Source organism: Leopardus geoffroyi, chromosome C1, assembly GCF_018350155.1.
Source record: "Leopardus geoffroyi isolate Oge1 chromosome C1, O.geoffroyi_Oge1_pat1.0, whole genome shotgun sequence".
Lineage (NCBI taxonomy): Eukaryota > Metazoa > Chordata > Mammalia > Carnivora > Felidae > Leopardus > Leopardus geoffroyi.
This window is the reverse complement of record NC_059328.1, coordinates 63,935,796-63,953,398: the sequence shown is the minus strand read 5'-3', so window position 1 is coordinate 63,953,398 and position 17,603 is coordinate 63,935,796. Positions and strand designations below refer to the sequence as shown.

Genomic DNA, 17,603 nt, shown 5'->3' with positions numbered 1-17,603 from the left:
TCAGACAAGTCGCCTGCATATTTACCACACAACTGTATAACAAGACGTCTTTCCTGTCAATGGTAGGAATCCAAAGTAGTTACTGAGCAACTATGATGTACCATGTTCTGGGGGTTGGGGTTTATTCAGCTGTGAAAATCTTAAGTAGAAATCCCTGACCTCATAGATCTTACATTCAACTGGGGAGGAGAAAGGTAACAAATGAATCAGCATAGTATATAATATGATAGATGAAGACAGGTGCTAAATAAAGAAAATTAAAGCAAGGAAGGGGGTTAGAATGCTTGTGTGTGTGTGTGTGTGTGTGTGTGTGTGTGTTAGTGGAAGGATCAGAAAAGGTCTAGGGGTGGGTGGGGAATGATATTTGAAGAAAGACTTGAAGAAAGTAAGAGGGCTGGCTTTGGGGATTTGGGTGGGGGGAATATTCCTGCAAAGCAAAACCAAAAGCCACTACAAACGCCCCCATGGCAGGTAGGAGAGGAACAAGGAAGAGAGCAGTGTGGCCTGGCAGAGCATTGTAGAGAGCCAGTGGGTACTGGGGTCAGAGAGATGACCAGGGAGACATCATGTAGGCTCTTTTACTTAGGAACCTTTGGAAGGCTCTGAATGGGGGAGTGGCTGATCTGCATTGTATTTTAACAGCATTGGCTGCTATGCGGAAAACTGACAAAGAGGAGACAAGACTGCTGGCCACAATCATGGCATGGTGTGTGGCATGATGGTGGCTTGGACGACATCAGGTAGCAGAGGAGGTAGCAAGACGCTGGCCACACGCTGGCCATATTCTGAAGGTAGAGCCAATTGGGTTGACTGGTAGATGGAATACGAGATCTGAGAGATAGAGACGAATCAAGGAGAACTTCAGATTTTTAGCCTAAGCAACTGGAAGATTGGAACTGGCTTTAAATAAGAAGCCAAAGGCTTGGGGCGCCTGGGTGGCTCAGTCGGTTAAGCGTCCGACTTCGGCTCAGGTCACGATCTCGCGGTCCGTGAGTTCAAGCCCCACGTAGGGCTCTGGGCTAACAGCCCAGAGCCTGGAGCCTGCTTCCGATTCTGTGTCTCCCTCTCTCTCTGCCCCTCCCCCATTCATGCTCTGTCTCTCTCTGTCTCAAAAATAAATAAACGTTTAGAAAAAAAAAAAGAAGGCAAAGCCTTGAGGAAAAGCACAGGATCAGAGGAGGAAAATGAGCACATTTCCAGCTTTGTTAGATTTGAGATGCCTTGAACACAGACTCCCACAGCTAATGTTGTAACAGAACTACTCAAACTGCTTTAAACACTTATTTTTTCCTGATTATTGAAATAATATGGGCTCATTGTAGAAAACCTGAAATAAATAGATAAAATAGAAAACTCTCCATATTTCTGCCACTTGACAATTGCTACAATATTTTGTGGTATTTTCTTCCTTCTAGATACATTATTTTAGACAGATTGAGAAATATCATTTATAAAATTTGGCAACCTTTGTTTTTCATTTAATTTCGCATCATTAAACTCTCCCATGCCAGTAAACAGTCTTAGAGATATTTTTAATGTCAACACAATATTCCATTTTGTGGGCATACCATAATGTACCTGTCTGCCCACCACTGGGTATTTAGCTATTATCTGATTTTTTTTGTGTGTTATAAAACTGCTTTGATGACCATCCTTGTGTTTTGGATGCTAGCATTTATTAAGTTAACTTAACTGTACTTCTTTTAGTTTTTATTGTGCACCTGTGAAATATGCTAGGTGGACAAAAGTATTTAATATCAAAATTAAGGGTTTTGAAAACAAACTTGACATGTTGAATCCACAAAGGTCCATTTATGAAATGTCTCCTTTTCCCATATAAAAAGAGATTTCTTGAGCTGTTAGAATCACATAGGGATTGGACAGGGCTGGACATTAAATACCACAGCTCAGCTGTGGACTGGATGTTCCGCTGAGGTCTCACCAATTATGAAGGGTCTTAAAACTCTGCTATCAGAGGGACTGTCCCTCACCCCTGCTGCAATAAGATTTCTGAAAAGTAGGTTAGAATAGGTCTGCTCAAGGTGAGTGAGTGTATTAGTGCACTTAGAAATGGGTCCTGTAGATTGGTGCCACAGTGAAAACTTCACCGACGGTCAGATGGTGGCATAAGTGGATACCTCTTGGGACCAGACATTGATCTAAGACCTTCATGCATCTAGGAGCCGACAGTTTTTCAGGGCAAGAAGGAAAACACGATACTCTTTCTGCCAGACGATTTGCAGCAGGGCTTCACATACATTACACTTAGCTAAGTCCTCCAAACCCACTTAGAGTCATGCAAATCAATGCCTGATTTAAACTGTGTGTGTCATATGGCACACTCCAACTTATCACCAAGATGCATATGGTGCAGGGAGGTTACATTCCATTTTCTGTTCCAAGAAGTTGCTTCACTGTATAATAAAAGCATTTTTTTGGGTATGGCCTCTACAAATTAAAAAAAAAATCAAAAAGAAAAGAGAGAGAGAGAGCCTTGGATGTGTTCTGTTCTACAAATTTGCATCGGATTTCCTAGTTGTTAGAGTGAATTAGCTGGTTGTGCTGTAACAAGACTTAATTTAACTAATAAGAATCAGCACACTGGCTTCACTTGACAATTGTAACCTCTGAAAGTGATCAATTAAGACATCACAATCTGTTTCATGACAACATATCGGGATGCCGCAGCTGTGCAGATTATGAGGTCAGCAGCTGACTAACAACTTGAGGGCAAACATTGGCAACAAGAGCCTCTTGTTTATGTAACAAATATGTAATTGGGCAGAATGCTAGGAATGTAATGGCTTGGGGGGATAGGTGGTGATCTTTAAACTGTCCCTTTCTTTTATATATTGTCACCATAGCCAGAGTCGTAAAAGCCTTCCACATACGTATCCTGCTTGGCCACTGTCCTGCCTAGCTGCCTGACCTCCTAAATGAGGTAGCAGGAGATGTGGCTGCACATGGTGACACTCTATTTGCCACTTGGCTGCAGGGACCATTTTACAGTATGCTGGGAGAGCAGGGCTGGATGAATGAAACATTCCTAATCATAATCAGAAGCTGCAGGTAACACCAAGAGCTTGCTAAGGCCCAAGGGACTCATTTATACCTTTGAAGACACTTCAAACTACGGTAAACCATGATAAAAAAGAAATACCTAGCAATGAACGGACGGTTTGACCCAAGAGCTGCTCTTATCTGGTTATCTCCATTCCTTTTATTAGCTTTATCGCTGCATCTTGTGATCTCAACTTTCTTTGTTAAAATGTACTGCTATTTCTCGAACTCATTTATATTATTTGACTTGGGGCCCTTGCTCGAAAATGTATTCCATATGTTTCCACTCGTTAGGTTCTGCCTCAGTAAGCAGTTTCTTCCCAGATTGAGGCCCTGAATTTTCTGAGACCTTTGGAAAGATTTAGCCAGCTCCACTTTATCAAGCCTTATCTTAATTTTGAATTCTCCTTTTTAGTTGCCTTGTCCTTATTTTTTGTTTCTTTTCATTTAAAACAAACTTAACCTCTTCATCTTTTTTTATTGCACACTCAAAACATCATCAAGGCAAATGCTTCGGTTGGGCTCGCACTGTGTCTATAAACCGAGATTGCTGCAATATTCAGCTGACTGGGCAATTGTGTCCCCGTTAAAAGAAAGCCCACAAACATCAAACATTTCCTTTTATTTAAAATCTAACACATTGAGGGACGCCTGGGTGGTTCATTCAGTTAAGTGTCCTACTTTGGCTCAGGTCATGATCTCGTGGTCCGTGAGTTCGAGCCGCGCATTGGGCTCTGTGCTGACAGCTCAGAATCTGGAGCCTGCTTTGGATTCTGTGTCTCTTTCTCTCAAAAATAAAGTTAAAAGAACATTTTAGAAAAAAATAAAAATCTAACATGTTGAGAGGCACCTGGGTGGCTTACTCAGAGTGAGTCGATGGCTCACTCTTGATTTCAGCTCAGGTGATGGTCTCAGGGTGGTGGGATTGAGCCCCATGTTAAGATTCTCTCTCTCTCTCTCCAAAAAAGCAAACAAAAAAATTCTCTCTTTCTCTCTCTAATATATATATAATTTAAATTATATGTATGTATATTATATGTATGTGTGTGTGTGTGTGTGTGTGTGTGTGTATGTTGATTTTTTTTTAATGCTAAGATCACTACATTTGATTTGGGTATTTCTCCCTTGCAAAAGTATACAAACTCTGTACCTGCACATCTGGTTATGAACACTCAGCTTGTGGAAAGTTAAGAATTTGCTGACATCTATTAAGCAACCAAGTAATTTTTACTTAGTACTTATTCTGTGAAAGGCAGCATGAAGGATAAAATAATTTTAGAATTCTAATCAGTGTGAGCTTTTAATCTTAGTACACAGCTCTGAGGCATAGTGGAGTTCGATGATTAACTAGGGTCCATTCATACACTATTTTAAAGGCCTGAGGGATTGCCTTGAAAAACAAGTCCTTTCTCTGCTAAAATGAATCATGACATTTGCCCCCTTACAGGAAAAAAGGACTCCTGTCTTGGGCACGGGAAAGGATGTGAGAGGGAGGAAAGGAAGAAACAGTGAGAAAGATAAATAAGCTTTGTCTATTATATTTATTGATAGAAACATAATTGAACACCTATTATGGGCCAGTCACCCTACCCAGCACTTTATTACATAATTCCATTCATTCTCCTAATAAATTCTTTATAAGTTACATTTTTATTACCCATTATAGAGTTGGGAAAATTGAGATGAACATGATATCCAGTGGGTACCAGATATCTTTCAGGTTAAAAAGAGGAGTATATGTTACCTTATATAAAATGTACTCATAGCTAAGAAGGAAATATTTATTATTAATTTGCATTATTCCTAATATGCATATGGGCAAACACCTCAAGTCTCACCCAGTATTGTATTAAGATTATTTATATAAAATTATAAATTGATGCTTTTAAACAACTTGGTGAACAAGAATTTTACCAAAAGAGGACAATGTTTCCCAACTGATGAAAGGCTCCTTAGGAATAATAGGGTTTTCATATGAGCAGAATTAACCTCTTTTCTCTGGCAATGGTATTAGCATGGCATATGGAATTATGTGGAAAATTTTTTATTATTTTCAATTTGAAATATGGCTGTAACTTCAGTCTAAGATAAACTAATCACAACCAATTTTATTAGTCTCTGATGGTTCTCCACATCTTTTTGGTTTTAATCTGTTTATTTTGAGAAGGAGAGCATGAGTGGGGGAGGTGTAGAGAGAGGGAGAGAGAATTCCAAGCAGGCTCTGCACTGTTGCACAGAGCCAACTGGGGGCTCGATCTTAGGAACCGTGAGATCATGACCTGAGCCAAAACCAAGAGTCTGATGCGCAACCAACTGAGCAACCCAGGCAACCCATACCTTTATTTAATTTCTTTTTCAAAACTTTTTCATAACAGCAGTGAATTGTATTTCTTTCTGAAACATTAAGTGATTATAGTTAATGTCTGAGGTAAAAAAGGCCATGCCAGATGATGTTTTTAGAAACTGTTCTCTGTGGCCAAAGGGAATATCTCCCCCCATATGAAAACCTCCTTGAGGTAAATACACTTTAGCAGCCCACAATGCCTGCTTTCAAGTCCTTGGGAATCCAAGGTAGCTCAAGACTGCCAAGCCATTCTCTAACTCAGTAGTCATTCTCTCCTCTGTACTCATAAAGATTCCAGAACACTTGCTGATTGGGATCCTGTGTCCCTAATGTCTATTTTTAATTTTTACTTTATTAGAAGCATTAGTGTTTGGCACAAAATGAATTCTGTTTGCAAACCCAAGGAAACCAAGAAGGTCCTATATTCTCTGATCCTATGGGGAAGGGTAGGAGGAAGGTTGGCTACTCTTTCCTTCTTTTTAAGAATCTGTGCATTTTTATAATTAGTCAGCTTTATTTTTCTGTGTTTAAATATTATTTAAATAGGCTCTAGAAACCAATTTACCATGACATGCCCTATTGATCCTTACCTGGTTAAAAAAAAAAAAAAAAAAAAAAGGAAAAATTACCCAAACTAACAGGCCATTGTCTCTGATTGGCAAGTTTATCCTTTTTTTTTTTTACTTTTCAGTCACTTTTATCTTGAAATTAATACACATATAGCTAAAGAACTCTCCTGTCTCTCTCTCTCTCTCTCTCTCTCTCTCTCTCTCTCTCTCTCACACACACACACACACACACACACACACACACACACACACACACTCATACACACACAGTTACCCTCATCCAGCTAATGAGATCACTCACTCTACTGGCCACTGTTTCCATCCTGCTTCTTACCAACTGCTCTGGAAAATTCCCCTTCTCTCTTCTCTGGGTAAGAACCTGACGAATTGTCCTGTCTTATTTGAATGATATATTGGAACAACTGCCAAGCACTTTACATTTTAATCAGCAAGAAGAATGAAATATTTAAACTTTCTTTTTTTTTTCTCTGTGAATAAGCATATAGACAAGATAATTAGAGCTTATAGAATAGATAATTAAAATCTGTGAATTAGAACTTGCAAAAAACAGTGTGGTTTCTCCAGCAAAGAGAAATGGCCATGTACGAAAGGTCACCTGTCAACCAGTTCTAGTTATTAAATCTCTGTATTTATCACTAAGGTGGCTCTATGGAAAACGAAGGTCAAGACATTAAATTATGAAACAGTCAGGATTAGAAAAGGTCACCAAAAACTCAAGTAAAATTTAACCAAACCTGCTAATTCTGCACCCTAGAAGCAGGCAGACACAGCCAGGGATGAAACGTAACACTAGAGAGTGCAAATCTATCTCCCCATTTTAGCCCCTAAAAACGAATTTCTACCTGATGCCTTGAAGTCTAAATGAAACTCGCTCATCGCAAACAAAAACAGGAGCTTCGATAAATATTTCAGAATGAAAATCATGTTTGAATCGAACTAGCTTAAATTATTAAAAACATTTTTTTACATTAGTCTAACGGTTGCTTTCATTTCAACCATAAGAATGCAATTTAAAATATTGGCCACAGGGCACTCCTGGCACCCTAAATGCTTTACAGGACAATTAGCAACTCACCACTCACTAATTTACTACTTTAATATTGAAACAAATGAGATCTTTGCTTTTCATCATCCAATTTGAATGAATTTGAACAAAGCAAGTTGAACAAAGCTCCAGAGATGCACTCTCCAGTTTGCTGTCGTTTATTTCTCCACTCTTCATGAATGTTTTTAGAGTTTTAGTTTTAGAGGCTTCAACATGTATAATGATGCCATTGGGGAATAGATTTTGCCTTTATTCTCCTTGATGTTCTTTTGAGGTCTTTCAAGTAAAAGGTACAAAAGAGGCATTAACAATCTGGCATTGTTTTTATTGCTTGACAAAGAAAAAAATGTATTTTAATTTTTCCCGTGTTTCAGGAATGATTAAGCAAGCTGTTTTCATCTACATCAAGTCACTTTCAGCAGACCTCTAACTGTGAGCAAAGAATTGTGAAGACTGTTCTAGAGAGAAATCAACACAGTTCAACCAAGCCAGCTTGTAAATGCACTTCTTTGCCCCTCTACGAACCAGCATCTTTCAGTTAATGCAGCTTTCAAAAGTAGTGTATATAAATCACATATTATGAGTAACAGCACATAAAAAGACAGATTTGATAACCCACAGTTTGGCTCTGATTCTCTGTGGATTTGGGATATGGCATCTACCTTGATTCCTACCTGGTGGCATTACATCTAAACATAAAACTTAATATGGGGGTACATAAAAATGTTAATGTCAAGAAATAATTCTAAAACAGGTAACATAAAGCTATGTTTCTCAGTTGCCATAGATGATGTGTTCTTTTTATTTGGAAGTTCCTTGAGGGGAATGGATCTGTATAATCATGTAGGCATGCCAAAGAAAACAGCTTGCACTCTCTGGACTGGAAAGCAAAAAACAAGTCTTCTCAAACCAAGAGTTTTCTCCTACAGGCTGGAATAATGAAACAATTCACACTTTACTATCACTATTAGGTCATAAAATCTGACTAATTTTGTGACCAACTTACCTCTGGATTCTTTTCTCTCAGGAAGATGAGCTCAGGATACTTTGCTAACATTCTACCCTCTATGTCATACAAAGAAAGTAAAAAAGAACACTGATTCATGCTACAGTATTAGTATCTTTTTTCCTCCAATTAGTTTATTTATTTTTTTAATTTTCTTTAATATAATTTATTGTCAGATTGGCTAACATGCAGTGTGTAAAGTGTGCTCTTGGTTTTTGGGGTACACTCCTGTGGTTCATTGCTTACATACAACACCCAGTACTTATCCCAACAAGTGCCCTCCTCAATGCCCATCCACCATTTTCCCCTCTCCCCCCACCTACCCCTGCATCCACCCTCAGTTTGTTCTCTGTATTTAAGAGTCTCTTGTGGTTTGCCTCCCTCCCTCTCTGTTTGTAACTATTTTTTCTCCTTCCCTTCCCCCATGGTCTTCTGTTAAGTTTCTTGAGATCCACATATGAATGAAAACATATGATAATTGTCCTTCTCTGATTGACTTATTTCACTCAGCAAAATACCTTCCAGTTCCATCCACGCTGCTGCAAATGGCATGATTTCATTCTTTCTCATTGCCAAGTAGTATTCCATTATATATATAAACCACATCTTTACCCATTCATCAGTTGATGGACATTTAGGCTCTTTCCATAATTTGGCTATGTTTACAGTATTAGAATCTTAACATGTCACTCAATTAGGGACATGGTTCTCAACTGAACTCAACAATAACCAGGAGAGCTTTTAAAAAATTATAATGGATATACTCCACTTCTGACCAATGGAATCAGACAACTCTTGAGGATGGCACCTACAAGTAAGCGTTTTTTTCAAGTTCCACAGATGATTCCAGTGGGTATCTAGGTTTGAGAAACACTTTCCTAGAGGAATCATCAATGATAAATGAGGAGACCATAATGCCAGATTAAAGAGATGAAAAGCAAAATGGTAAAGTTGGATCCCTGGGGTACTGTGTGGAGAAGATCCTAGGGTAGTAAATCTTTCCAATTACAACCTCGACTATTACCAGCTAGATTGGTAAGCAGCACTTACCACTGAAATCAGGCCAAGAAGTCAGATGTCATGAAGAGCATATGGAGAGGATATTGCAAGTATGCATGTAGTACCAAGCATGAGAACTTTTATTTCCCACAGAGTTATGTTTATTATAGAGCATTAGAGGTCTTCCATATGTTCTGGCTAAAATTTGCTTTGGAAGCATGGAAGAAAATTGTGTTGCCTGAACAATTTTCTTAATTGTCATGTGGAATTTTGGCAAGCATTTAAGGCTAGTGACAAATTGAACATTAACTAAATACAATCTTTCCCATCTTGTTTCATTTTCTAGGCTGAAGGATGCTTTGAGAGGAAGGGGTTGGTGGAGATGGAGCAATGGCAAATATCAGAGAAGGGCCCATGAACGGAGTGAGAACCCAGGGAACATAGGACTCAATAATTTAAGAATATAGTTTAATGGCTATCCTTTGAAAAGATAGAGACACCTCTTCCTCTGAGACAGGAAAAAAGAATTAAGAACGAGAGGAGAAAAGACAACCTTACAAGACATGACTGCAATTAGAGTTCACTCAGGATTCCCTTGCATTTCTAAAAAGCAAGTAAGGGTTAATTATGGAAAGATGGGATACTTAGAGGTAAGGTTAACAGACTTTAGGAGAGGGATGAACTTTTGAGAAAGAGTATTTTGAGCAAGAATAAGAAAGATTGCAGTAGTGCCACAGCTGGAATTTAGAAATTACAGATTTTTGATGAATGTATTGAAAGGTTATACATTCTTTCTAGTGCTGTTCAGGAGCACAGAGACAGGAATGAAGAAACTAGCCAGCTTGATCTAGAGCTGGAGATTGTGGTAAGTGATAGACTGAAAGTTCACAGTTGAGAAGTAATTATGAGCACTAGTAACATGGATTCCAAGCTGAAAGTGGAAGGAAATGGTGGCAAAATGAGCAAGTGGAAAAGATAAGGCAACATGAATGTCTTAGTGGGGTTATGTTCATTCACTGGAGACAGGGAGAGCATGCATGTACTGTATGTCCTAAGACTATGCTTATTTAGGAATAAGAAAAAAATGTGGCTTATATAGGCTTTCAACTGGCTCAGGCTTCAGGAAATAAACTATAGTATAAGTCATTCCTTCTAGTTTGGAAATGCAAAACCAAAGTACGAGGGATATTCAAATTCATTACTGTTAACAAGTACCAGCATGAGAATATCTGCTTCAATAAATTAACTTATAAAATTCAGACAAACTTTCCATGGCAGATAAAAGAGCTGGAAAAAATGTAAAAACAATCTGTTTAAGATCATCCAAGACTTAACATAGCGAGAAATTGCCAGCCTACAGAAATCTGGAACTCAGGGAGGTAGACCAACACTAAAGGCTGCTTTTGCCCTAGAGGCATTTGTGGCTCTGGAATAAATGGTTGAGTTCTGCTTCTGGCAGAAATCAGAATGCAAATTCCCAAAGGGTAAATCAACATCTACTTTGTTCTAGGACTCCTAAGATGTGTGCTAAAAATTAGTTTGAAATAAACCAGTCTAGCAAAATTTGTCATCTTTTTTCATGCTGGTTGGTTGGCTCTGAAAACTTCAATTTTGGAAATTGCATTATGTAGTCCTGGACTTCTCATAGCTTTAGACACCTGGAAAAAGCAAAGAAAAATATCTTCTCAGGAGGAAGATAATAGCATACTAGGCCTCAAATTATTGCTACAAATAAAATTGTAAATACAATGCCCAACAGACAATCTAAAAATCCAGACACATGAAAAGACAAGGCACCAATAGAGAAAACCAAAAGCAAGAGTCCCATGGGAGCTCCACAAATGGAATTACAGGGCATAGACAGAAACAATCTATGTTCACTACATTCAAGGAGATAAAAGCCAAGTGAAATACTGGCAGGGAAATGAAAACTATAAAAAGTGATGGAGTGTACATAAAAAAGAACCACTTAGAAGTTCTAGAACTGATAAACACAATACAAGAAATGAAGAACTCAATGACTGAACATATATTTATCTGAAATACCAGAGGAGAGGAGAAATGGAACAGAGGACAATGGCTGAGAATTCTCTACAATTTATAAGAATCCACACATTCAAAAGGCTGATGACTCATAGGCAAAATAAATAAAAAACAAATCTATATCTAAACATAGTATAGTGAAGCTTCAGAAACACAAAAACAAAGAGGAGATTCTAGAATTAAATTTACCGTAAAATAGCATATAATTTGGGAGGCTGTAAGTGGACTTAAAATACTTTCAGTTTCTTCCATAGTCATGGGAAGAGGGTAAATGTGCCAAATAACATTATACTTTCATAAGCTTAGATGCTGTTCTTAGGGCAGTAGTTCTCAAATGTTTTGGTCTCAGGTGCCATTTATACTCTCAAAATTATTGAGGATTCCAAGGATAGTTTGTTTACATAAGTTGAACATATAGTGATATTCACCATGTTCAAAATTGAAAATGAGAAAAATTAAAAATATGAATTCATTTAAAAATAACAAAAATATTACCATATCATATTAACATATCACATTTTTAATGAAAAGTACTATATATTTTACAAAACCATAAAAAGAGTGAATTTATATTACATTTTTGCAACTTTCTTTAGCATCTTGCTTAATTGAAGACAGCTGGATTCTCATATTTGTTTCAGCTTTCAATCCATTACAAATGTGTGTTTTGGGTTGAAACAGAAGAGAAAAAAAAATCCAGCTTCACACAGATATGTAGTAGGAAAGGGGGGATAATTGTAGATATTGTTCCTTGAATCTATACCAAAATTGGCAATTTCTTAAATTTTATTCACAATATGGAACCTGAAAACATATCAATAAAATTTTCTACCATTACATTAGAATTCATCGGTCTATCTTACACTTCTCATGCATCTTTAACACTGTGCATGCATGATTTTGTAACATCACACCCTGGTTTTGAAAAACATTAGTGCAATGAGTAATGAAGATATTTGAAGTGTTGAAGTTTTCCAATATATATTATAAAAACATTAATTGATATTACCACTGATCTCATCAGAAAAGTCTTTAAGTTTTCAGAAACCAGAAAGCTGATGGTAACAAATACAAATTTTCCAAAATGCTAATTTTGACTTGAAGGCTCAATTTTTGTCATTAGTAAAATATGCTGCCTGTTATTTTTTGAAATGACAGGTTCACGTCATTCATTTTCAAGAAAATGTCTGCCAAATACCTAAATCCGAATATTCATAATTTGTCTGTTGGCTGTGATTTCAAGTAAAAATGGTATCCAATGAAACTTGCAACACATATAAAATTTTTCAGAATAAAAAGTGTTGGGGAGAAAACTATATCAATGTAATTTGTAACATTAACACTCAAATCATATAATCATCTCAAAAGTAAATGCATACAAGAAATATAATCTCAGTAAACACAGAAAAAGAATTTGATAAAATTCAACACCAACTAATGATTAAAAACTTTCTTTTAAAGGGGAAGTAACAGGGAGCTTCCTTAGTCTAATGAAATATTTTCTACAAAACAAAAATTCTAGAGTCAACATTGTACTTTCACATTTAAATTTTTTTTAAGTTTATTTCTTCTTGATAGATAAAGAGAGAGAGCATGAGCAGGGGAGAGGGAGTGGCAGGGGGAGACACAGAATTTGAAACAGGCTCCAGGCTCTGAGCTGTTAGCACAGAGCTCAACATGGGGCTCGAACCCACGAACTGTGAGATCATAACCTGAGCCAAAGCTGGATGCTTAACTGACTCAGCCACCCAAGCGCCCCAATGTACTTTCACATTTAATGGTAAAATGTTGGAAAGCTGTCTTTCTGAAATTGGGAATAAAACAATTATTTCCACTATCACCACTGTTATGTAGTATTACACTGAGGTCCTAGCCAATGCAGCAAGGCAAGAAAAAAAAATGAAAGGTATAAGGATTGGAAAAGAAGAAACAAAATATAATTAGTCACAGATGATACAATATTAAACAATGCACATGTAATTTGTTATAATTTTTGTTGGAGTTAGTAGTATTGCTAGATACAAATCACTTATATTTCAATGATCTTAGCAACAGTGAAAATTGAAGAAAGTGTATCATTTATAACTGTCTCACAATATAAAATACCTAGGAATAAATTTAGTAAAAGATGTGCAAGACTTCTGTTGAGAAAATACAAATTTTATTAATAAACATTATCAAAAACTCATATAAATAGAGATATAACATGTACATAGACTAGAAAACTTAATGATGTAAAGATGTAAATTGTCCTCAAATTGATCTATAGATTCAAAGAAATCTCAATCAAAATCCCCAAATACCACAGAATTCTAACATGCATATGAAATGCAAAGGGCTAGAAAAGCTAGGACACCCTTGATGAAGAACAAGATGGTGGTACTGGCACAGGATGGACAAAAGAGACCCATGTAACACAATAAAGGCTCTAAATAATTTGGAATCAAAGTGCCAAGCTGAGTAGTGGAGAGAGGGAAAAAATCAGGCTTTTAAAAAAGTGGAGTTGGGGTGCTGACAGCTCAGAGCCTTCAGATTCTGTGTCTCCCTCTCCCTGCTCCTCCCTGCTCGCACTCTGTCTCTCTCTCTCAAAAATAAATAAACATTTTTTTAAAAAGTGGACTTGGAATAACTGAATTTTAAAAAGTAAATATAGACCTTTCTTTATATAATGCAGGTGAATTGGAAACTTGTATCTGAAAGACAGTAAAGCTCTATTGAAAAAAAGTAGGAGAGAACTTTTATACCTTCAGAGTAAGAATATTTTTTTCTTAAAGAAGATATGAAAGCACTAATAATAAAGGAAAAGATTGAGAAAATAAACTATATTAATTTTAAGAATGGCTGTCTTTCAAACGACAACATTAAGAGAGTAAACAGGCAGGCCACAGATGTGTGTGTGTGTGTGTGTGTGTGTGTGTGTGTGTCTATCTTCTCTCTCTGTGAGGTATGTGTGTGTGTGTGTGTATATACATATACATATACATACACACACACATATATACATATGTATGTATATATATACATATATATATCCTAAAAAGAGTCAATATACAAATATATAACAAATCCTTACAAGTCAATAATAAAAGATAGACAAAGCAACAGAATTAAGGGCAAAAGATTCAGTCATTACATAAAAGAGGAAGTTCAAATGGCAAATAAAGTATCAGAAAAGGTGATCATCAGGGCACCTGGGGGGCTCAGTTGGTTAAGTGTCTGACTTCAGCTCAGTTTATGATCTCATGGTTTGTGAGTTCAAGCCCCGCATCAGGCTCTGTGCTGACAGCCCAGAGCCTGGAGCCTGCTTCAGATTCTGTGTCTCCCTCTCTCTCTGCCCATCTCCACTTGTGCTCTGTTTCTGTGTCTCTCAAAAATAAATAAATGTTAATTTAAAAAAAAAAAGGTGCTTATCATTAGTAATCAAAAAATGCAAATTAAAACCACGAGATGTTATTGCACCTCTGTCAGTTTGCTTGAAATTAAAATATCCGACAGTGCTTTCAACAATAGCCAAAGTATGGAGAGAGCCTAAATACCTATCAACTGATGAATGGATAAAGAAGATGTAGTTTTATACATACAATGGAATATTACTTGACAATGAGAAAGAATGAAATCCTGCCATGTGCAGCAATGTGGATGGAAATGGAGGGTATTATGCTAAGTGAAATAAGTTAGTCAGAGAAAGGCAGATATCACATGTTTTCACTCATATGTGGAACTTAAGAAAGTTAACAGAAGACCATGAGGAAGGGGTAAAAAAATAGTTACAAACAGAGAGGGAGGGAGGCAAACCACAAGAGACTCTTAAATACAGAGAACAAACTGAGGGTTGATGCGGGGGGGTGGGTGATGGGCACTGAGGAGGGCACTTGTTGGGATGAGCACTGGGTGTTGTATATAAGTAATGAATCATAGGAATCTACCCCCAAAACTAAGAGCACACTGTATACACTGTATTTTAGCCAATTTGACAATAAATTATATTAAGAAAATAAATTGAAAATAAAATAACATAAAATAAAATATCTGACAATATCAAGTATTAAAAAGAATGTACAGTAACTGGAAGTCTCAAACAATAACTGGCAGCCATGTGAAATCTGCATTAACACTTTGAAAAAGTATAGCATTCTCCTATAAACTTGAATATGCATACACACCCTAAGACTCAGGAATTCTACTCCCTGCCATATCACTTACAAAAATGCATTCTTTTGTAATCCAGGATTCATATGCAAGAATATTCAGAGCAGCATGGTTTATAACACCCTCAAATTCTTGTGCAAAGGAATTCTGTCCATCATTGAAAACAAATGAACAACATACATGTATCTCAAAAACATGTCAAGCGAAAACCAGACACAAAGGAACATAGAGTAGAAGATCCTATTTATACAACACTCTGAATAAGCTAAGCCGGGGAGATTTTCTTAACATCACTTTGAAACCATAATGAACATCACAGTTAACAACGCCCTGCCAGAATAGCACTGACGTGTTATAAGATGGTGGTTAAGTGTTCTTCAAAAATGGTGTTCCAAGGACAAATATGTTGGCAAATGTCACATATATTCTCCACCTCTCAGAGACTGCCAATGCATATTAAATACCTAAGGCTATGACAAGTCATTCACTGAAAAAATTTGTTTCATTTTGTTTAATTCAGAGTTCCAGAAAATTATTTGGAAACATTACCCTCCTTTTTTTGTTGTTTTTTTATTTTTCTGGTAGCAGACTGATTAATGTCTTATGAAATAATGGTTTGGAACATAGTTTGGAAACTCCATGATAGATATGGTCTTATTAGGTCTGGGAACAAGACATGAATGCCCAATGATTTCACAATTATTTTACATTGTTCTGAAAGTTCTACTCAATATAATAACTGAAGCCCGGAGACCAGGTTGGAGGAAGTATTAATACTGGAACAGAGGGCGAAAATCATCATTGTTTATAGTTGATATGCTAGTCTTCCTTGCAAACACAACAGACCAGAGAAAACTTTAGAACAAGTAGGAAAATTTTAGAATGGTTAGCCGCTACAACATGGATATATAAAATTACAGATATTTATAATTGTTAGCTCTTCCTGATGGATAGACCCTGTAATTATTATAGAATGCCCTCCTTCATCTCTTGTTACAGCCTTTAATTTAAAGTCTGATATAAGTATGGCTACTCCAGCTTTCTTTTGACTTCCAGTAGCATGACAGATAGTTCTCCATCCCCTCATTTTCAATCTGAAGGTGTCCTCAGGTCTAAAATGAGTCTCTTGTAGACAGCAAATAGATGGGTCTTGGTTTTTTTTTATCCATTCGGATACCCCATGTCTTTTGGTTGGAGCATTTAGTCCATTTACATTCAGTGTTACTATTGAAAGATATGGGTTTACAGTCATTGTGATGTCTGTAGGTTTCATGCTTGTAGTGGTGTCTCTGGTACTTTGTGGTCCTTGCAACATTTCAACCACAGAGTCCCCCTTAGGATCTCTTGTAGGGTTGGTTTAGTGGTGATGAATTCCTTCACTTTTTGTTTGGGAAAACCTTTATCTGTCCTTCTATTCTCAATGACAGACTTGCTGGGTAAAAGGATTCTCGGCTGCGTATTTTTCTTGTTCATCACATTGAAGATTTCCTGCCATTCCTTTCTGGCCTGCCAAGTTTCTGTAGATAGGTCTGCTACTACTCTTATGTGTCTACCTTTGTATGTTAAGGCCTGTTTATCCCTAGCTGCTTTCAGAATTCTCTCTTTATCCTTGATTTTGCCAGTTTCACTATGATATGTCCTGCAGAAGATCCATTCAAGTTACGGCTGAAGGGAGTTCTCTGTGCTTCTTGGATTTCAATGCCTGTTTCCTTCCCCAGATCCAGGAAGTTCTCAACTATGATTTGTTCAAGCACACCTTCAGCCACTTTCTCTCTCTCTTCTTCTTCTGGAATTCCTATGATAAGGATATTGTTCCATTTGATTGGATCACTTAGTTCTCTAATTCTCCCCTTGTACTCCTGGATTTTTTATATCTCTCTTTTTCTCAGCTTCCTCTTTCTCCATAATTTTATCTTCTAATTCACCTATTCTCCCCTCTGCTTCTTCAATCTGCACTGTGGCTGACTACATTTTATTTTGCACCTCATTTATAGCATTTTTTAATTCATCATGACTATGCACCAAATTTGGAAGCACCCAAATACACAAAAACAGTTAATCACAAACATAAGCAACCTTATTGATAAGAATGTGGTAATTGCAGGGGACTTTGCTACTCCACTTACAACAATGTATAGATCATCTAGACACACGGTCAATAAAGAAACAAGGGCCTTGAATGATATATTGGATCAGATGGACTTCACAGATACATTTAGAACCTGCAACCCAAAGCAATGGAATATACTTTCTTCCCAAGTGCACATGGAACATTCTCCAAGATAGATCACATACTGGGTCACAAAACAGCCCTTAATAAGAATAAAAGAGTTGAGATCATACCACACACACTTTCAGATCACAAGC

The 17,603-nt window shown here is 37.0% G+C and overlaps 1 protein-coding gene and 1 long non-coding RNA gene across 6 annotated transcripts in view; one reads left to right on the top strand and one right to left on the bottom strand.

The window, feature by feature from the left end:
* ST6GALNAC3 (ST6 N-acetylgalactosaminide alpha-2,6-sialyltransferase 3) overlaps positions 1 to 17,603 on the bottom strand; it is a 540,386-nt gene that overhangs the window by 202,529 nt on the left and 320,254 nt on the right. The window lies entirely within an intron of this gene.
* Positions 2,456 to 7,659, top strand: LOC123598091. The gene is made up of 2 exons (XR_006712385.1): positions 2,456 to 3,135; positions 7,414 to 7,659. It is a non-coding gene; the product is annotated as an uncharacterized LOC123598091 (long non-coding RNA).